The sequence below is a fragment of the Epinephelus lanceolatus genome, chromosome 21, assembly GCF_041903045.1.
Source record: "Epinephelus lanceolatus isolate andai-2023 chromosome 21, ASM4190304v1, whole genome shotgun sequence".
NCBI classification, from domain to species: Eukaryota; Metazoa; Chordata; class Actinopteri; order Perciformes; family Serranidae; genus Epinephelus; species Epinephelus lanceolatus.
Genome location: NC_135754.1, coordinates 5,190,300 through 5,209,362, shown reverse-complemented (window position 1 = coordinate 5,209,362; position 19,063 = coordinate 5,190,300). Strand labels below are relative to the sequence as shown.

Sequence of the window (19,063 nt, the reverse complement as noted above, 5' to 3'; positions counted from 1 at the left end):
CAGCTGCATTTTACCACTTGAAAAACCTGCAAAAGTAATAAAAAATGTGTAAATACTTTTGATTATCTTGCATGCTTCATGTGCAGGTACTATAACTGACCTTTGTGTGATAAGATTTGTGTATTGTACATCTGGTGGAGGTGTGATCTCTAGGTTTATAGGTTTTAGGGATCGACCGACATGTTTTTTTTCAGAGCCAATGCCGATGCCAATTATTATGAAACAGAGACAAAGCACTACATTCAAATCCAATTTAGCATATATTTGTTCTGAGAACTTTTCCAATGAAACAGTACAGGAAGCTGCCAGCAGCACTTTGAAAAGAAAAAAAAAGTTCATTTATATACATATCATATAGTTTTAGAAGAAGAATATGCAGACTTGCAGTAGTGCGCAATGACATGGTTAAAGTTTAATAGAGCACAGGAAACATGTCTGTAAGTACAAATGTATTGCTTTGAGTTTATTTGCTTATGTTATGTAGAGTTGCTCACTTGCACTTTATTGTTTGTCACTGTAATGCCGTTGTGGCGCCGATGCTAATTTCTGTTAGCATGTCTATGAAGATTTCCATTATATAGCATTATGCTAGCGGACCATGCGCTAATTATTTTTCCACATTTGTGGCACTAATGCCAGCTATACTTTGAGTTTACTTCTGTCTTCTTTTTATTAATTAAAGGACCTCCAGAACATGTTCACTTGATGACGATTGGCCTACATCTTTTTTTTTGTTTGCCGTGGCTCACAGCGCAGTCTGCTTCTCCTCCAAGTCTGTGGCGCTGCATGTAGAAGCTTCAGTGTTGATTGGCTATCACTTGTGCCATGTAACCAATCAGTGTAACCAATCAGTGGGGACTGTTACACAGCCAAGAGTGGGGACTTCAGGCATAGGGACGGCTGCATCAGAGCCAAAGGAGCACATTTCAAAATAAATGTATTTTATCGGTTATCGGTGAAAAAAACGGCCGATGCCGATTATCATAAACATGCTGAATATCTGCCGATGTTATCGGCCATGCCGATAATTGGTCGATCCCTAATAGGTTTATTAGATTCAGTGTAAAGATCAAGGATGTTAAGTAGTGATATAAAATGTGGAGTAAAACTCTTGTTTCAATGACAAATGATGCTCAATAACACTGATTTCAATGTTAAAGGAATACTTCACCCTCAAAATGATCATTTGTATATTAATTACTCACCATGTGTGTGAATTTGTGAAAAAAGCTTTGTTTTTATAACATGCCTCCAATGTGCACAAGGAATCCAAAAACTAAGAAACTGGAGTCCCCGGAAGAAACCCAGGCTGACACAGGGAGAACATGCAGCCTCCGCACAGAAGGGATTCCCCTCCCTGGATTTAAACAAGAAACCCTCTTGCTGTGAGATGACAATGCTAACCACTGTGCCATGCCGCTATATCAAAACATCTTTTTCCAAGCTCTCACACAACTTGAGCAGTATAACCCAAGTCTAATTAATCCAGTCGTATGCTAAGTGTGTACTTCCCCAACACATGCATTTTCGCTAAGGTGTTACAACTTTAAAGTCCAGTGTGTAAGATTTAGGAGAATCTTGTGGCATCTAGCTGTGAGGACTGCAGACTGCAACCAGCTGAAACCTCTCCCTGTATATATATATGTATATATACATATATAGTATATATATACATATACATGCAGACAGCATGTTGCATGTTCTGTCGTGGGGGCTGCCCTCCATCCATCTATCCATTTTCATCCACTTATCTGGGGCTGGGTCGTGGGGGCAGCAGGCCAAGCAAAGCACCCCAGACGTGCCTCTTCCCAGCAATGCTTTCCAGCTCCTCCTGGAGGACCCCAAGTCATTTCTAGGCCAGATGAGTTATGGAGTCTCTCCAGCATGCTCTGGGTCTGCCCCGAGGCCTCCTACCAGTGGGACATGCCCAGAACACCTCTAACAGGAGGCGCCCAGGAGGCATCCTGATCAGATGCCCAAACCACCTCAATTGACCCCTTTCGACACAAAGGAGCAACGGCTCTACTCGGACCTCCCTGCGGATGTCCGAGCTCCTTAACCTATCTCTAAGGCTGAGCTCAGCCACCCAGAGGACTTGTATCCATGATCTCATTCTTTCGTATCCAAAGCTCATGACCATAGGTGAGGGTTGGGATGTAGATAGATGGGTATATCGAAAGTTTCGCTCTCTGGCTCAGCTCCTTCTTCACCACAATATTCCACCCCAGTCCATGCCGGGGGTTACGGTGTGATGAAGCCAACAGAACCACATCATCTGCAAAAAGCACAGATGCAATTCTGAGGTCCCCAAACTGGACCTCTTCCTCCCCCTGGCTGCATATCGAGAGCCTGTCCATGAATATCACAAATAGGATCAGTGACAAGGGGCAACCCTGGTGGAGGCCAACACCCACCGAAAACATGTTTGACTTTGCGCCGAGTATGCAGACACAGCTCTCCCTTTGGCCCCGGGATACCAGTGACCCTGGTATCCGTAATCCTGCAGTCGCCCCAACAAGACTCTCTGAGGGACACAGTCGTGAGCCTTCTCCACGTCCACAAAACACATGTAGACTGGATGGGCAAACTCCTACGACCCCTCCAGCAGCCCTGTAAGGTTAAAGAGCTGGTCCACTGTTTCACGGCCAGGATGGAATCCATACTGCTCCTCCTGAATCCAAGGTTCAACATGGGTCGGAGCCTCCTTTCCAGCACCCTGGAGTAAACTTTTCCAGCGAGGCGGAGCAGTGTAATACCCCGATAGTTGGAGCACACCCTCCGGTCCCCTTTTTTAAATTAGGCACCACCACCTCTGTCTGCCACTCTGCAGACACTGTATCTGACCTCCACGTGTCACTGGAAATTGACCCCTTTCGACACAAAGGAGCAACGGCTCTACTCGGACCTCCCTGCGGATGTCCGAGCTCCTTAACCTATCTCTAAGGCTGAGCTCAGCCACCCAGAGGACTTGTATCCATGATCTCATTCTTTCGTATCCAAAGCTCATGACCATAGGTGAGGGTTGGGATGTAGATAGATGGGTATATCGAAAGTTTCGCTCTCTGGCTCAGCTCCTTCTTCACCACAATATTCCACCCCAGTCCATGCCGGGGGTTACGGTGTGATGAAGCCAACAGAACCACATCATCTGCAAAAAGCACAGATGCAATTCTGAGGTCCCCAAACTGGACCTCTTCCTCCCCCTGGCTGCATATCGAGAGCCTGTCCATGAATATCACAAATAGGATCAGTGACAAGGGGCAACCCTGGTGGAGGCCAACACCCACCGAAAACATGTTTGACTTTGCGCCGAGTATGCAGACACAGCTCTCCCTTTGGCCCCGGGATACCAGTGACCCTGGTATCCGTAATCCTGCAGTCGCCCCAACAAGACTCTCTGAGGGACACAGTCGTGAGCCTTCTCCACGTCCACAAAACACATGTAGACTGGATGGGCAAACTCCTACGACCCCTCCAGCAGCCCTGTAAGGTTAAAGAGCTGGTCCACTGTTTCACGGCCAGGATGGAATCCATACTGCTCCTCCTGAATCCAAGGTTCAACATGGGTCGGAGCCTCCTTTCCAGCACCCTGGAGTAAACTTTTCCAGCGAGGCGGAGCAGTGTAATACCCCGATAGTTGGAGCACACCCTCCGGTCCCCTTTTTTAAATTAGGCACCACCACCTCTGTCTGCCACTCTGCAGACACTGTATCTGACCTCCACGTGTCACTGGAAAGGCGTGTCAGCCAAGACAGCCGAATCTCATCCACACCTGGCACCTTGCCACTGAGGAGCTTTTTGACTACCTCAGCAACCTCTGCCAGGATATGGACGAGACTTCCTCATGTGGGATGAATGCATGTTACCTTTAAGTGCTGGGAGAAATATCAGACATCCAGCTTTTTTAGTGTATGTACAGTACAGGCCAAAAGTTTGGACACACCTTCTCATTCAATGCGTTTTCTTTATTTTCATGACTATTTACATTGTAGATTCTCACTGAAGGCATCAAAACTATGAATGAACACATGTGGAGTTATGTACTTAACAAAAAAAGGTGAAATAACTGAAAACATGTTTTATATTCTAGTTTCTTCAAAATAGCCACCCTTTGCTCTGATTACTGCTTTGCACACTCTTGGCATTCTCTCCATGAGCTTCAAGAGGTAGTCACCTGAAATGGTTTCCACTTCACAGGTGTGCCTTATCAGGGTTAATTAGTGGAATTTCTTGCTTTATCAATGGGGTTGGGACCATCAGTTGTGTTGTGCAGAAGTCAGGTTAATACACAGCCGACAGCCCTATTGGACAACTGTTAAAATTCATATTATGGCAAGAACCAATCAGCTAACTAAAGAAAAACGAGTGGCCATCATTACTTTAAGAAATGAAGGTCAGTCAGTCCGGAAAATTGCAAAAACTTTAAATGTGTCTCCTAGTGGAGTCGCAAAAACCATCAAGTGCTACAACGAAACTGGCACACATGAGGACCGACCCAGGAAAGGAAGACTAAGAGTCACCTCTGCTTCTGAGGATAAGTTCATCCGAGTCACCAGCCTCAGAAATGGCAAGTTAACAGCAGCTCAGATCAGAGACCAGATGAATGCCACACAGAGTTCTAGCAGCAGACCCATCTCTAGAACAACTGTTAAGAGGAGACTGCGCCAATCAGGCCTTCATGGTCAAATAGCTGCTAGGAAACCACTGCTAAGGAGAGGCAACAAGCAGAAGAGATTTGTTTGGGCCAAGAAACACAAGGAATGGACATTAGACCAGTGGAAATCTGTGCTTTGGTCTGATGAGTCCAAATTTGAGATCTTTGGTTCCAACCGCCGTGTCTTTGTGAGACGCAGAAAAGGTGAACGGATGGATTCCACATGCCTGGTTCCCACTGTGAAGCATGGAGGAGGAGGTGTGATGGTGTGGGGGTGTTTTGCTGGTGACACTGTTGGCGATTTATTCAAAATTGAAGGCACACTGAACCAGCATGGCTACCACAGCATCCTGCAGCGACATGCCATCCCATCCGGTTTGCGTTTAGTTGGACGATCATTTATTTTTCAACAGGACAATGACCCCAAACACACCTCCAGGCTGTGTAAGGGCTATTTGACCAAGAAGGAGAGTGATGGAGTGCTGCGGCAGATGACCTGGCCTCCACAGTCACCGGACCTGAACCCAATCCAGATGGTTTGGGGTGAGCTGGACCGCAGAGTGAAGGCAAAGGGGCCAACAAGTGCTAAACACCTCTGGGAACTCCTTCAAGACTGTTGGAAACCATTTCAGGTGACTACCTCTTGAAGCTCATGGAGAGAATGCCAAGAGTGTGCAAAGCAGTAATCAGAGCAAAGGGTGGCTATTTTGAAGAAACTAGAATATAAAACATGTTTTCAGTTATTTCACCTTTTTTTGTTAAGTACATAACTCCACATGTGTTCATTCATAGTTTTGATGCCTTCAGTGAGAATCTACAATGTAAATAGTCATGAAAATAAAGAAAACGCATTGAATGAGAAGGTGTGTCCAAACTTTTGGCCTGTACTGTATGTGAAATTTCAAAGTGGAAAAGTATTTGTAAAAATGTTTTACATTTGTTCAAATTAATTGGTATATGTCGATTGGACAATGCATTTGTGAACATTACATATTGCATACAAGGCATCATACACATCCACAAATCTCTTTTTTATTTGTAGACCATGAAACATGCATTTGACATCAATACTGAGACTAAATTATTGTTATTCCTTCGCTTTATGCGTAATCAAACACTACATAATGCAGGCTAGTTTGTTTAAAGGGTCCTGAGGCCTTTCCAGCCTCGCCAGTTTGTTGTGTTCTGATGGTCCTGTGCTGTGTGCTCTCCTTTGCTGAGTCATGCATTTGGAGTTTGTTGATGAGGGAAGAGAAGGATCTGTTTCTATGGTTCTGTCTGCCACTCCAAAACAGAGGGAATAGCTCAGTTTTTGGCCGTCCTAACTGGAACTTTTTCTTCAGAGGAATCGTCTGTTCGTATAATTCTCTTTGGCTCTCAGCGGTGACTGCCTTTGGTTCTGGCCTCATGGTAGGATGATGACGCTGTGGCTAAAAATAAATCAACATTTTGGAAAATTTGCTTATGTCATTAAAGTTAGATGAGAGGGTCAATACCACTTGGATGACTGGGTGCTACACATGGAGCTATAGCCAGCAGTCCATTAGCTTATCTTAGCATGAAAACTAGAAGCAGGGGACTGAGTGCAGTGAGTCTGTGGAGTCTTGTCATCAACTTGAGGTTGCTGAGCAACCATCGCAGACTCTGGGAAGTCACTGCGCCGAGCCCAGAAAAATCAAGCCAAAAGACTACAACTTGTTTTTACATTTTTTTTTTGGTATGAATTAAACCAACTTGTTTATACTGGGCTTGCTGAATGTTTTTACATTTTTTTCACCCATGGATAGAGCCAGGCTAGCTGTTTCACCAAACTTCCTGTCTTTATGCAAAGCTAACAATCTCCTGGCTCTAGCCTCATATTTAGCATACAGACAACTGAAAGAAAGTGAAAATATAAGATTAAATCTTATATTATATATTATGTCCAAATTTTCTCTTTAAAAATTTCAGCCTATAGGCAGATCTCTTTTAAGTTAATAAAACCACTGCTGCTTCTTTGGCTAATATATTTTTTGTGTGCTCCAGGCTGCAGGCTTTTAAGAGCAGATCTGATGGGTGTCACAAACGGAACATTTCTGATTTAATACTTGATTTTTGTGTTGTATGAGTAAACCAGTGCCAGTGGCAGGGCTCATGTGCTCATCACAGGGAGCAGCAGAGAGACTGATAATAGAAAGATCACACTGCACTAAACAGGCGAGTCCATGTGTAAGGCCACAATTAGTTCAGACAGAGTGCCTGTGGTTCACATGTCTGTAATAACAGCAGGACAGCCCAGTGTCTGTGATTATTTCAGACGTGTCTGTAATAAAAAATTACTTTAATCAACTTCAGCACATAATTTTTACACCAAAGATCAAACTGGTAGATTTCTGCACACTGACATCTGTGCAGTGTTTCACTGTATTTTCAGCTTTCAGCCTAGTAGACAGTACCGGTTCACCCAATACGCACACTACGCGCGTTGCGTAGGGCCTCGCAAACCAATGGAGGCCCCGTTACCTCGGCAACGTTGACGCGGGGAGAAAAAAAAAAAGACGAGGTGACCGTCCGCAGCGCGCGTGTGTCTCTCCGCATTCCCAGCGCACAAAAGGGACAGGCCACGATGAAGCGCAGTTTCCCTTCTGGATATGAAAAGAGGAAAAAGAAACTGCATGACAATGAGCTTCGGGAGCAGCAGTCAGGTAACTTCCCTCTCTGTGTGAGAGAGTGGGAGGGACTAGTCTGCGTTTGATCTACATTACAGGGCGGTTAGCCCGCGAGTGAGCCCCCCAGTCTCTGTGTGACTCTTGCTGGCTTCTGTTATAAGTTGTAGCGTAGTTACAACTACAATTAAGCAAACATTATACTACATACATGGAAAGTAATGGAATATTGACTAAGAATAAATGTTATGTGCTTGGATAGACAGTACACAGGCAAATATAAATGCATAAACAGTGCTAAATGAATCATAATTATAGTACATAATATAAATAATTACCCATATTTGAAATATGAAAGTAAATTTAAGTGCAGCCAGTTTGATGGAGCTGAATTAATAGTAGCCTTGTCTATATTTTACAGGTGCTATGCTTAAATTTGTCACCACAAGCAGCACAGGCTCCAGCCAGTCAGCCAGTGGAGGGACAGAGCCAGGTTCACCTAATACAGGCACAGATGAGCCAGTTGCTTCAGGCAGTACAATCAGCGCAGGTCCAGTACAGCCACCGTTGTCAAGTGGCACAGCAGGGGAAGAACAGACAGCATCAGAAGCTAGCTCAGAGTCAGTAACTCAAGCATCAGTATCTGCTCCACCTAACGACCCTGCAGAATGGCCTCCAGTCTTAACTGACTGTATGCGGACTGAGTTAGTGCGCAGAGGTCCATTCAAGCCAGAAGCTGATTTTTCTTACCCCAAAGACCAGTCCAGAAGAGGGTTCCATCAAGGCTTATTTCAGAGACGGCTGCCAAATGGGGAAAAATTACTAGGAGCTGGCTTTCATATTCAGTGAAAAAAAACACAGTGTATTGTTTCTGTTGCAAGCTCTTTTCAACAAAAAAATACAAAATAATAGAGGATGGTATAAATGACTGGTCAAATATTAACGCCATCCTAAGGCAGCATGAGGGAAGTCCAGACCACACCAGCAACATGATTAAGTGGAGAGAGCTTGATGTGCGCCTAAGTCGTGGAAAAACACTTGACCACATTGAAATGACAGCTTTGGAGGCAGAAAGAAAAAGATGGCGAGACGTCCTTACACGACTTATAAGCATAACACAGTCTCTGGCTGAAAGAAACCTGGCATTCAGAGGTTCTTCAGATAAACTCTTCACACCAGACAATGGTAACTTCCTAAAAGAGGTCGAATTATTGGCTAAATTTGACCCAGTTCTAGAGACTCATGTCAGCAAAATCAAAGACGGAGAGACACATTGTCATTATCTCAGTAAGGACATTCAGAATGAGCTGATACAGCTTGTAAGTGACAAGATTCTCACAACTGTTGTGAAACAAGTAAGGGACTCAAAATACTTCTCCCTTATTTTAGACTGTACACCTGACATTAGCCACCAGGAGCAGATGTCCATTATCCTCAGGAGTGTGGCTTTTAAGGGACAGCCAGAGGTGAAAGAGCACTTCATTGGCTTTGTAAATGTTGAGGCTACAACTGGCTTAAACCTATCTAAAGTTATCTTGGATAAGCTGACTGATCTGAAAATTCCATTTGACAACTGCAGAGGGCAAGCCTATGATAACGGTGCTAATATGAAGGGGAGACACCAAGGAGTACAAGCCAGACTGTTGAGAATGAATCCCAGAGCTGTGTTTGTCCCATGTGGTGCACACACATTAAACCTCGTCATTTCAGATGCCGCCAAATCCTCCAAAGATGCTGTTGGGTTTTTTGGGTATGTACAAAAGCTCTTCACCTTTTTTTCTGCTGGCACACAAAGATGGAATATCTTGAAACAATATGTGAACATAACAGTGAAGTCATGGAGTGACACAAGATGGGAGAGCAGGCTCCAAAGTGTCCATGCAGTCAGATACCAGGCCTCTGAGATTCGAGAAGCCTTACTGGAAGCCAGACAGAAGATCAATGATCCTGTAGCCAAAGTGGAGGCACAGTCACTTGCAGAAGAAGTTGGGTCTTACCGCTTCTTGATTTGCTGTGTAGTGTGGTGTGAGATACTGACAAGAACAAACACAGTGAACAAGCTCCTGCAATCTGCTTCAATGCAGCTTGACATAGCTGTGCAGTTGATCTCAAATGCAAAAGCCTCTCTCACTCTGTACCGGCACACTGGATTCTCAGATGCTCAGACAACAGCCAGAAGCATTTGTGATGAAATGAATGTAGAAGCAGTTTTGAAAGACAAGAGGCTGAGAACCAGCAAGAGGCATTTCAGCTATGAAGCACCTGATGAGTCAGTGACAGATGCACTGCGGAATCTTGAAGTCAACTTCTTCAACATTGTGGTTGACTCTACAATAGCATCCATTGATGAAAGATTTGAAACCCTGAACCAGGTGAAGATGAAATATGGAGTGGTGCTGAACTTCAGCTCTGCAAGTCAGATGTCCAGTGACTCCTTGAAGGCTCAGTGTATGGAACTGGAAAAAACTCTGACCTTCAACCAAGAATGTGATATCAGTGGAGTGGATCTGGCAGAGGAAATCAAGAATTTACCTGACCTACCATCAGGGAACATGACTGCCTTTGAGCTGCTTTCCTTCCTTTGTGAGAAGAGTCTGGAGGAACTCTATCCTAACCTTTGGATAGCACTGAGAATTGCTGTCACTCTGCCTGTAACAGCTGCCTCAGCAGAGAGGAGCTTCAGCAAGTTGAAAATGATCAAAAACTATCTGAGATCTTCAATGTCCCAGGAGCGTCTGAGTGGTCTGGCCATCATGAGTATCAACCATGAGGTGGGGAAGAAAATATCATATGACGACATCATTGATGATTTTGCATCCAAAAAGTGTAGAAAGGGACACTTTTAATGGTGAGTTAACTATGTAGGTTGTATCAATACACATCCTTTTCTATTATGACTATATGTGATGTGTAAATGTGTCCATCTATCTATTGACCTTCAGTCTTTGTGCTCTTGTGTGTGTAGACGCTGTTACTTTGATTTAGATTACTTAGATTGTTTGTTTACACATTAAATTTGATTTGATTTGTTCTAATTTGTTCTGATTTTATTCTTAGTTAGACCAACAGGTGGCGTCGTGGTGACAGTGCAATATGTTTAAAGGGGGGATGAGTGGAAGCACTGCGGTGTCAGGTGCTGTTGAATTCAGTGAGGAGGGCCCCTTTGCAGAATTTTGCCTAGGGCCCCATGGAGGTCTGAACCGGCTCTGCTAGTAGACCTTCATCAGAACATACATGAGGCAACAACTATATGCTCTGATGAAGGTCTAATGGGCCAAAAGCTCATCAGTAAAGTTAAACACTGCATAGATGTAAGTGTGCGGAGATCTTTTCTACCTGGACTGATGTTTCCAACACCTACCCAAGACTATGCTGGGTGGAGCGGTGGCTGTCCTGTGTACACCAAACTAAAATAGCACTACCATCAACAGGCCTGATTACAGTAGAAAATCAGCCCTGTTGCCAGAAGAAAATGTTGTCATCTTGTACATTTCTGCAAATCATAGATATGTTACATTTGCACATTTTATATGTACCATATCAATGTTTCCAAAGTGTCATAGTATATGAGCTGACTTTGTTATTGGGAGGTGGAGAGGAAGGTGGATCTTGTAACACCTAAGGAAGATGCCTGCCAAGCTGCAGACCACTGTTCAAGACCACCAAACAATAAAACCAGTTGTGATTTTGTTTAGCCAACAAAATGTGGCCGTTTTGTAGTGACCCCCTGGCAGGATAGTGCCATAAAAATTGGTTGTCTTTTACAAAGATATCGCTGCATTTCCTGCCATGATTGTACCCCCAATACTGGTTATTTTAAAACCAAACATGATTGTTTTTGGGCCCAAATATAACTACATGTTAACCACAGTGTTGATGAAATATAAAGTTTCAATGTATCTGCTATATACACTCACCGGCCACTTTATTAGGTACTCCTTGCTAGTACCAGCTCGGACTCCCTTTTGCCTTCAGAACTGCCTTAATTCTTCGTGGTATAGATTTAACAAGGTGCTTCTGAGATTCTGGTCCATACTGACATGATAGCATCACGCAGTTGCTGCAGATTTGTTGGAGGCACATCCATGATGCGAATCTCCCGTTCCACCACATCCCAAAGATAATCTATTGGTTTGAGATCTGGTGACTGTGGAGATCATCGGAGCACAGTGATCTCATTGTCATGTTCATGAGACCAGTTTGAGATTATTTAAGCTTTGCTACATGTCTTGTTTTCCTGCTGGAAGTAGCCAGAAGATGGGTACACTGTGGTCATAAAGGGATGGACACAGTCAGCAACAATACTCAGGTAGACTGTAGCATTTACACAATGCTCAGTTGGTGCTAATGGGCCCAAAGTGTGCCAAGACAATATCCCAACAACATTACACAACCACCAGCCTGAACCATTGATACAAGGCAGGATGAATTTTTGTCATTTACGCCAAATTCTGACCCTACCATCTGAATGTTGCAGCAGAAATTCAGACTCATCAGACTGCAAACATTTTTCCAATCTTCTATTGTCCAATTTTGGTGAGCCTGTGCAAACTGAAGCCTCAGTTTCCTGTTCTTAGCTGACAAGAGCGGCACCAGGTGTGGTCTTCCGCAGCTGTAACCCATCTGCTTCAAGGTTCGACGTGTTGTTCGTTCAGAGATGGTCTTCTGCATACCTTGGTTGTAACCAGTGGTCATTTGAGTTACCAGAGTTGCCCAGAGAACTGCCTTTCACTGAATATTTTCTCTTTTTTGGATCATCCTCTGTAAACCCTAAAGATGGTCGTGCATGAAAATCCCAGCAGATCAGCAGTTTCCGAAACACTCAGACCAGCCCATCTGGCACCAACAACCATGCCATGATCAAAGTCACTGAAATCCCCTTTCTTCCCTGTTCTGATGCTCAGTTTAAACTTCAGCAGGTCATCTTGACCATGTCTGCATGCCTAAATCCATTGAGTTGCTGCCACGTGATTGCCTGATTAGCTTTTTTGCATTAGCGAGCAGTTGAACAGGTGTACCTAGTAAAGTGGCCATGAGTGTAAGAACATGCAAATGTAGCATATCCATGGTTTGCAGAAACATACAACGCCAACATTTTTTCAGGCAATTGGGATGAGAAAATAACATCAAATCCTTGTGGACTTTTGCTCATTAAGCTGCATTTATATAAATAAGCTCTTAGTGGTTATATGCAGACCAAAACCTTGTGCATCTCTCAATACTCTGACTTATCTAAAATGTCTGTGGCTCTTAGCTCCAAGCCCACTGGTTTCAACTAAACCTGTGTGTGTGTGTGTGTGTGTGTGTGTGTGTGTGTGTGTGTGTGTGTGTGTGTGTGTGTGTGTGTGTGAGAGTAAATGTGCAGAGCACCTGCCTCTATATCAGCTAGCACATCTTTCAATTACATAGGTGGATAAGGTCATATCTAAAATCTCCATTACCTCCAACAGGTTGACACTCAATAGATAACAGAAACACAAATGTGTATGGCAACTTTGCTAGTGCTCACACTGTTGAAGCTCATGACAGTGACTGCAATAACCAACATAAGGATGGTGACAACCATGACAAACACGGACATCGAGTGGAGGCACACCTACCCATATTTCCACCACTACATGCTGTGTGGAAATGAGAGAGAGGAGGAAAAAGTAAGTTGCCGTATTAATTTTACAGACAACACATAAAAACACACATCTATCCAACAGGCAAGACTGTTGGATGAGGAGGTCATGACAGCCCAGTGAATAGAGAGTCTTGTGCTTTGATTTGATTGGCAAATATGTTCATTTCTTGTTTTTAAAGTGAGATGGGAAGATTAATATCATTGTCATGTTTATGTGTTAAGTACTGACTACAGCTGGAGTCGTGACATGGTTAGCCTAGCTTAGCATGAAGACTTGAAGCTGGAAGAAAAAAAACTGACCTGGCTCAGATGCTCATTGACATGCGCATGTCATTGTTATGGGCAGATATTGGCTTAGAAAATGAACCAGAATCGGCAAACATGCCTTTTCTTATTTTGCACAATGAATGAATATCATATACATTTAAAAGTATTGTATTTCATGTCTCTATCTGCTGGTGGACTACCACGATAAGAGTATGCAAGCATAATATGATATTAATTCCGCTACAGAAGAGACTTGATAATCACTAAAAGTAGGTGGGGGAAAATGTAGATATATCGATATCGGTATCAGCCATCGGCCAAATAAGTTGTTGTAAATCCCTACTAACGATGCGAACAATGACAGAGTCGTCACACCACAACTGTTTCTATATTGACAACTATATACCATATAAAAATTATGATCATATCTTAAACATGGCTGTATACCTGTAGGCTACTCTAAGCGGATCATTGTTTAGGTCTGTGACAAGATGATAAAGGGCTTTTTCTATATATTTGCCAAACTTATACAGAAAATGTGTTTCTAGACTGAGCAAACATTTAAATGCAGCAATTTTGTTTATGCTCTATTTATCACAGGTTAAAATGATAAATTTGACTTTGATAAAGTGACTTTTTATGCACTCAATAGATATATTTTTTCACAAATTTTGGTTGCAAATTTGTTAATATCCATGTTAGTGAACACTTCTCCTTTTCCAAGATAATCCATCCACCTGACAGGTGTGGCATATCAAGATGCTGATCAAACAGTATCATTATTACACAGGTGTGCCTTGGGCTTTTCACACTCAAAGGACACTCTAAAATGTGCTACAGAAATGCATTTTTGGGTCACAAATACCCCAAAGAGTCAGTCAGTATCTAGTGTGACACCATTTGCTTTCTGCTGTGTGACACGTCTCCTTCACATAGAGTTTGACATAAATTAAAACACACCGTCATACACACCGATCCAGACCACCCAAAACATGCTCAATAGGTGACGTGTGGTGAATACACAGGTCATGAAGAACTGGGATGTTTTCAGCATCCAGGAGTTGTGTACAGATCCTTGCAACATGAGGTCATGCATTGTCATGCTGCAGCATGAGGGCATGGCGATGGATGGAATGGCATGACAATGGGTCTCAGGATTTCGTCACGGTATCTCTGTGCATTCAAAATGCCATCAATCAAATGCACCCGAATTTGTTGTCCATAGCTTATGCCAGCCCATACCCCCATAACCCCACCACTACCATAGGGCACCATGTTCACAATGTTGACATTAACAAACTGCCCGCCTGCACAACGCCATACACACCATCTGCAATCTGCCCATTACAGTGTAAATCAGGATTCATCTGTGAAGCAAACAATTCTCCAGAGTGCCAGATGCCAGCAAAGGTGAGCAGTTGCTTACTCAAGTTGATTATGATGACAAACTGCTGTCAGGTCAAGACCTGGTGAGGATGACGAGCATGCAGATAAGCTTCCCTGAGATAATTTCAAACAGTTTGCACAGAAATTATTCCATTGTGCAAACCAACTGTTGCATCACTTGGTGGCTGCTCTCAGACAATCTTACAGATTTAGATGCTGTGGTTACATGTCTGTGGCTATGTCGGTTTTTCATTCAGTTCACAGGCAACACCTCTGGTTGACATTCCTGCAGTCAGCATGCCAATGGCACACTCCCTTAGAACTGGTGGCATCTGTGAACCTGTGTTGTGTGATCAAACTGCACATTTTAGTGTGTCCTTTTATTGTGACCATCCCAAGGCACACCTGTGTAGTAATGATGCTGCTTAATCGTATCTTGATATGCCACACCTGTCAGGTAGATGGATTATCTTGGGAAAGGAAGAGTGCTCACTGACACAGATTTTAACAAGTTTCTGACCAAAAGAGATAAATAAATCCATTGAGTGCATAAAAAAGTGTTAGACATTTAACTTCCCACTGTGAAATATTTTTTTTGTTCAGAATACAGGAAAACTGTTTAAATTGTTTGTATATATTCTTAGATATACATATTCTTTTTTGGAAAACAGTGTACCCTTTGCACATCTTTTATTTTCCATATAAAGCTGAGTAATCCTGTCTCTCCACTCTTACCAAACTACATTTCTCTTCCTAACCAATATCACATTGGTTTACAGTTTTCAGTAAGATCTCTCTCTGTGCTGTTACTGTGATCCTACACCAAATCTTGTTTAAATGGAGCATGTGGAAGTAATGTGATGTTCTTTTCTTTGTGTTCAAATCCATTTACTTCATGAAAAAAGCTCATGATTGCTGTGGTTTTATCCCTATAAGTCTTTAAGGCTATTCAGAATACAGTCACCTCTTCTTAAAGTTTATCTGCTTTTGGCAGACAGGTTGTCAGAGTGTCTGTAGTTGACAGATGTGTTTATTAGAGAGTGAAACCTTTTTATTTGTCATGGCGCATGGTAGGTAATCCAAAAGCTAAATCCATCAAGCATAAAGGAGTGCTAAGCAAGGCTAAACACAACTTGAACAAGCAACTACTTGCAATGCGCCATTCAACCTGCTGGTACACACCAATGCAACTAGATGAGAGCATACAGTATATCATCCCTATGCAACAACTCTCTGTACTTCTGTTTTGATGTCCAGCTTTTCAGGCTTATTTTGTGGCTGAATATATTTAGTAGCCTCTTAAAATATGAATGAGGATAGTGATAGTGAGATACTGGCTACACTTGCATGATCACATACAGTGATCAGCACAAGGGACAGGGCACCTGCCGCAGTAAGCGAAGGTGCCGTCTCCAGTCATTTGGACTTGGCAAGCAGACTGGCAGTAGAAACAGGAGACAAGCTAAAACCAGCCACAAGCAATTGGATCTTGAGTCAAGCTCAGACCAGCCAATTAACACTGCTGCAACTTTTTTGCTGCAATATTCTAAAATAGTTCTGTCTCGTCGTAAAATTCTGTCTGTCAATCGATACAGCATAGTATCTGAATATTTTTGTGTGGCAATATCATATTGTCACACGGTGCCAAGTCAAGTGTCCATTTTTTTTTATCATATAAATTATCAATATGACAAATACGAATAAAACATTAGTTAGCCTACTAGAATAATATAATCAGTTGCTTTTCAGTCCACTGGGCACATTTTGCTGCTGCAAAAAAAATGCTGAAGTGAGATGAACAGGCTAAAAACTTAATCCTATTAGATAAAACAGATGCTGACAAAGTTTTGATTTGGGGATGTGATTTACAGTTGAAAAAAGGTAATAAATCGCAATATATTGCAATATATTTTTTGCAACACTCAGCAAATCGCAACATATATTATATGTAAAATTGCAATAATATTGGATTGTGACTGAAGTATCATGATTATATCATATCGTGGATCCTGTGGTGATTCCAACCGCTAACACTACCACCTTTAATGAGTATAAATATTTGATCTTCTGCCCGTACCCTGTACAGGGCTAACTTGCAGATGTCCTTTGTTTCTTTTTTTTGTTTTAGGCAATTACCAAACAGCTTCAGGTGCATTAACTCCACCCTCTGGACAGGAATAGGTCTTACCCTGTTTTTCATGTAGCCCGGGAACACCAAGGTGGAGTGTCATCAAATCTGTGATGTGATCTGTCTAACATGGATGCATGTACTGTACTGTACTGTACTGTACTGTATTGTATGTGGCTAAATGTAAACAAAAGTCTAGTAAATTGCATCTGGGTCTGTAGTATTAGATGTTGCATATGAACACTTTAAACTGCAGGTGTAAATGGGGTCTAAGGCCTGCACAGGTATGACATTTATTGTCTCAGCAGCAGTCAGTAAAGATGTTGTGGTTCATCTTCTTCTTCTACTTATTCACCTGGAGTCAGCCACTAGAGGCCAAGTAAGAAATGTGTTTATTGGTCCCTATAGTTTGATGCTGTCAGTTGATGTGGTATTTCCTTGTGTCATTTTGCATCCCAACTGGAAATCTGAGTGAAAATCACTCCCAACCATTAAAGCAGCAATATGCTGGTCGGGTTTTGGAGCACACCCTGGCTCAAGACACACTGGAATATGCCTGGCTTAATAATGAACTACAAAACACATAATTCCTCTAAAACACACATTTGTGTGTGTGTGTGTGTGTGTGTGTGTGTGTGTGTGTGTTGCTGTCTCTCATACTCTGGTCTTGATGTCTCTGCTGACAGTGAGAAAGGACGAATTAATAACCATCCCACCACTTCATTAAAAAAAACTGCAAGTCATGATGAAATTTGACAAGAGTTTCTATTAGATCCTCCTCCACCACAACAGTACTACATCTGCACTGCGGCTTAGTGTAGTTTTTTTCTTGAACTGCACATGATTGAAACTGCTCATTTGAACAATTTAGATATGATGCAGTATTTCAATAAATGTTTTAGTTTCCATTTTTAAGCTCACATATGTATATGTGAAATCAACAATACTGACTAAATTTTACTTTTACAATTCTTCTACCTATTCTATTAACAAAAACAAACAAAAAAAAAAACAAACAAACAAACAAAGAGACAACCATAATACTACAAACTATATTATCCTCAGTGTTAAATTAACATTGCTCAGCTCCCCAACTAGGCCACATATTCTCTCACTTTGCAAATTCTATATTTGACAAATGAGCATGCTATGATACCATCTAGAATAAATTTTTAACTCTAATTTTAGCTTTAAATTTTATAAATTACACCATGTCTGCAAGAGGAACAAGTGACCCAAAGCCACTGCTCAGCCACACAATGCCCACAACCACTAAGCTGAAGAACAACAGCCAATCCAGACTGGCTCACAAAATGTAAATTCTTGATGTCTATTCTGCTTGTGTTGATATGATTATGGCATGTAACTTAGCTCTCTATAATTAGACTAAAAAATCTAGGGAAACTTGTGGAACATGGTGAATATACCACTTGCACATATCTCCATGCTGAATAGCACATATTCTACAATCAGAGTTTCACATCACACAAAAACCGAACAGAAAACAGGGTGTCCCTTATGAAATGGCCAAGAAGGAGCTGTAGCACCTCGCCACGAACAGGGAAAACAGGGCCCCCTCCTGGAGCCAGACCTCGGGGGGAAGCCTGCTGTCGAGAGTCTGGGCCTCATGGGTCAAGAACTACAGAGAGAACTACATGGACCACCACCTACAGTGATAGACATTGGGGTTGCGAGCACTATCAGCCAGGCAGCAGGCAGAGGCAGGGACCTAGGCTTGCTGATCCCTGGCATCACAGACATGGAGTGACAGGGAAGGAACCAGAGCACCTATAGGTTATAGTTATAGTCATAGTTGGGCTTACCTCTAGGCATGGCACTTGATCAGGATCCAAACTCCTGGAGACATACTAGACTCTTTCCAGGAGTTTCCCAGAGTTTTCTAGAGCTTGTGGGGACACTCACAAGCCTCAAGCAAAGCATTGCTGTGTGGGAGTTCTCCCCAAAGAATGAGAGGTTTGCCTCTCTGGAACTGAGAGTCACTGAAAGGAAGGCTTTGACTGTTGTTTGTGCCAGTGCTTAAAACAGCAGTTTGGGGGATCATGCCTTCTTAGTTTCTGGGTGGGGTCATGGAAAGGGTACCACCCAGTGACACTATAGCTCTGCTGTGGTACTTCAACGCTGATGAGGGCAATGATTAAGAAACTTGTAGTGCAATGATTAGGAGGAATGGCCTGCGATTTAAGCCTGAGCTGTGCTTTGCCAGACAGACCAGGTAAACCCAAACATGTAGTGAGGGTGAACTGGAGTGGTCTGGTTGAGACCCCTGTCTCTTGAGGACTCTCAACTCCAAAAAAATTATCATGCATCCCAAGTGAGGTAAGAGACATGGTATGTAA

At 42.7% G+C, this 19,063-nt stretch overlaps 1 protein-coding gene across 1 annotated transcript in view; it reads right to left on the bottom strand.

The window, feature by feature from the left end:
- The window catches only part of ryr2a (ryanodine receptor 2a (cardiac)), a 259,999-nt gene that overhangs the window by 160,731 nt on the left and 80,205 nt on the right, over window positions 1–19,063 (bottom strand). The window lies entirely within an intron of this gene.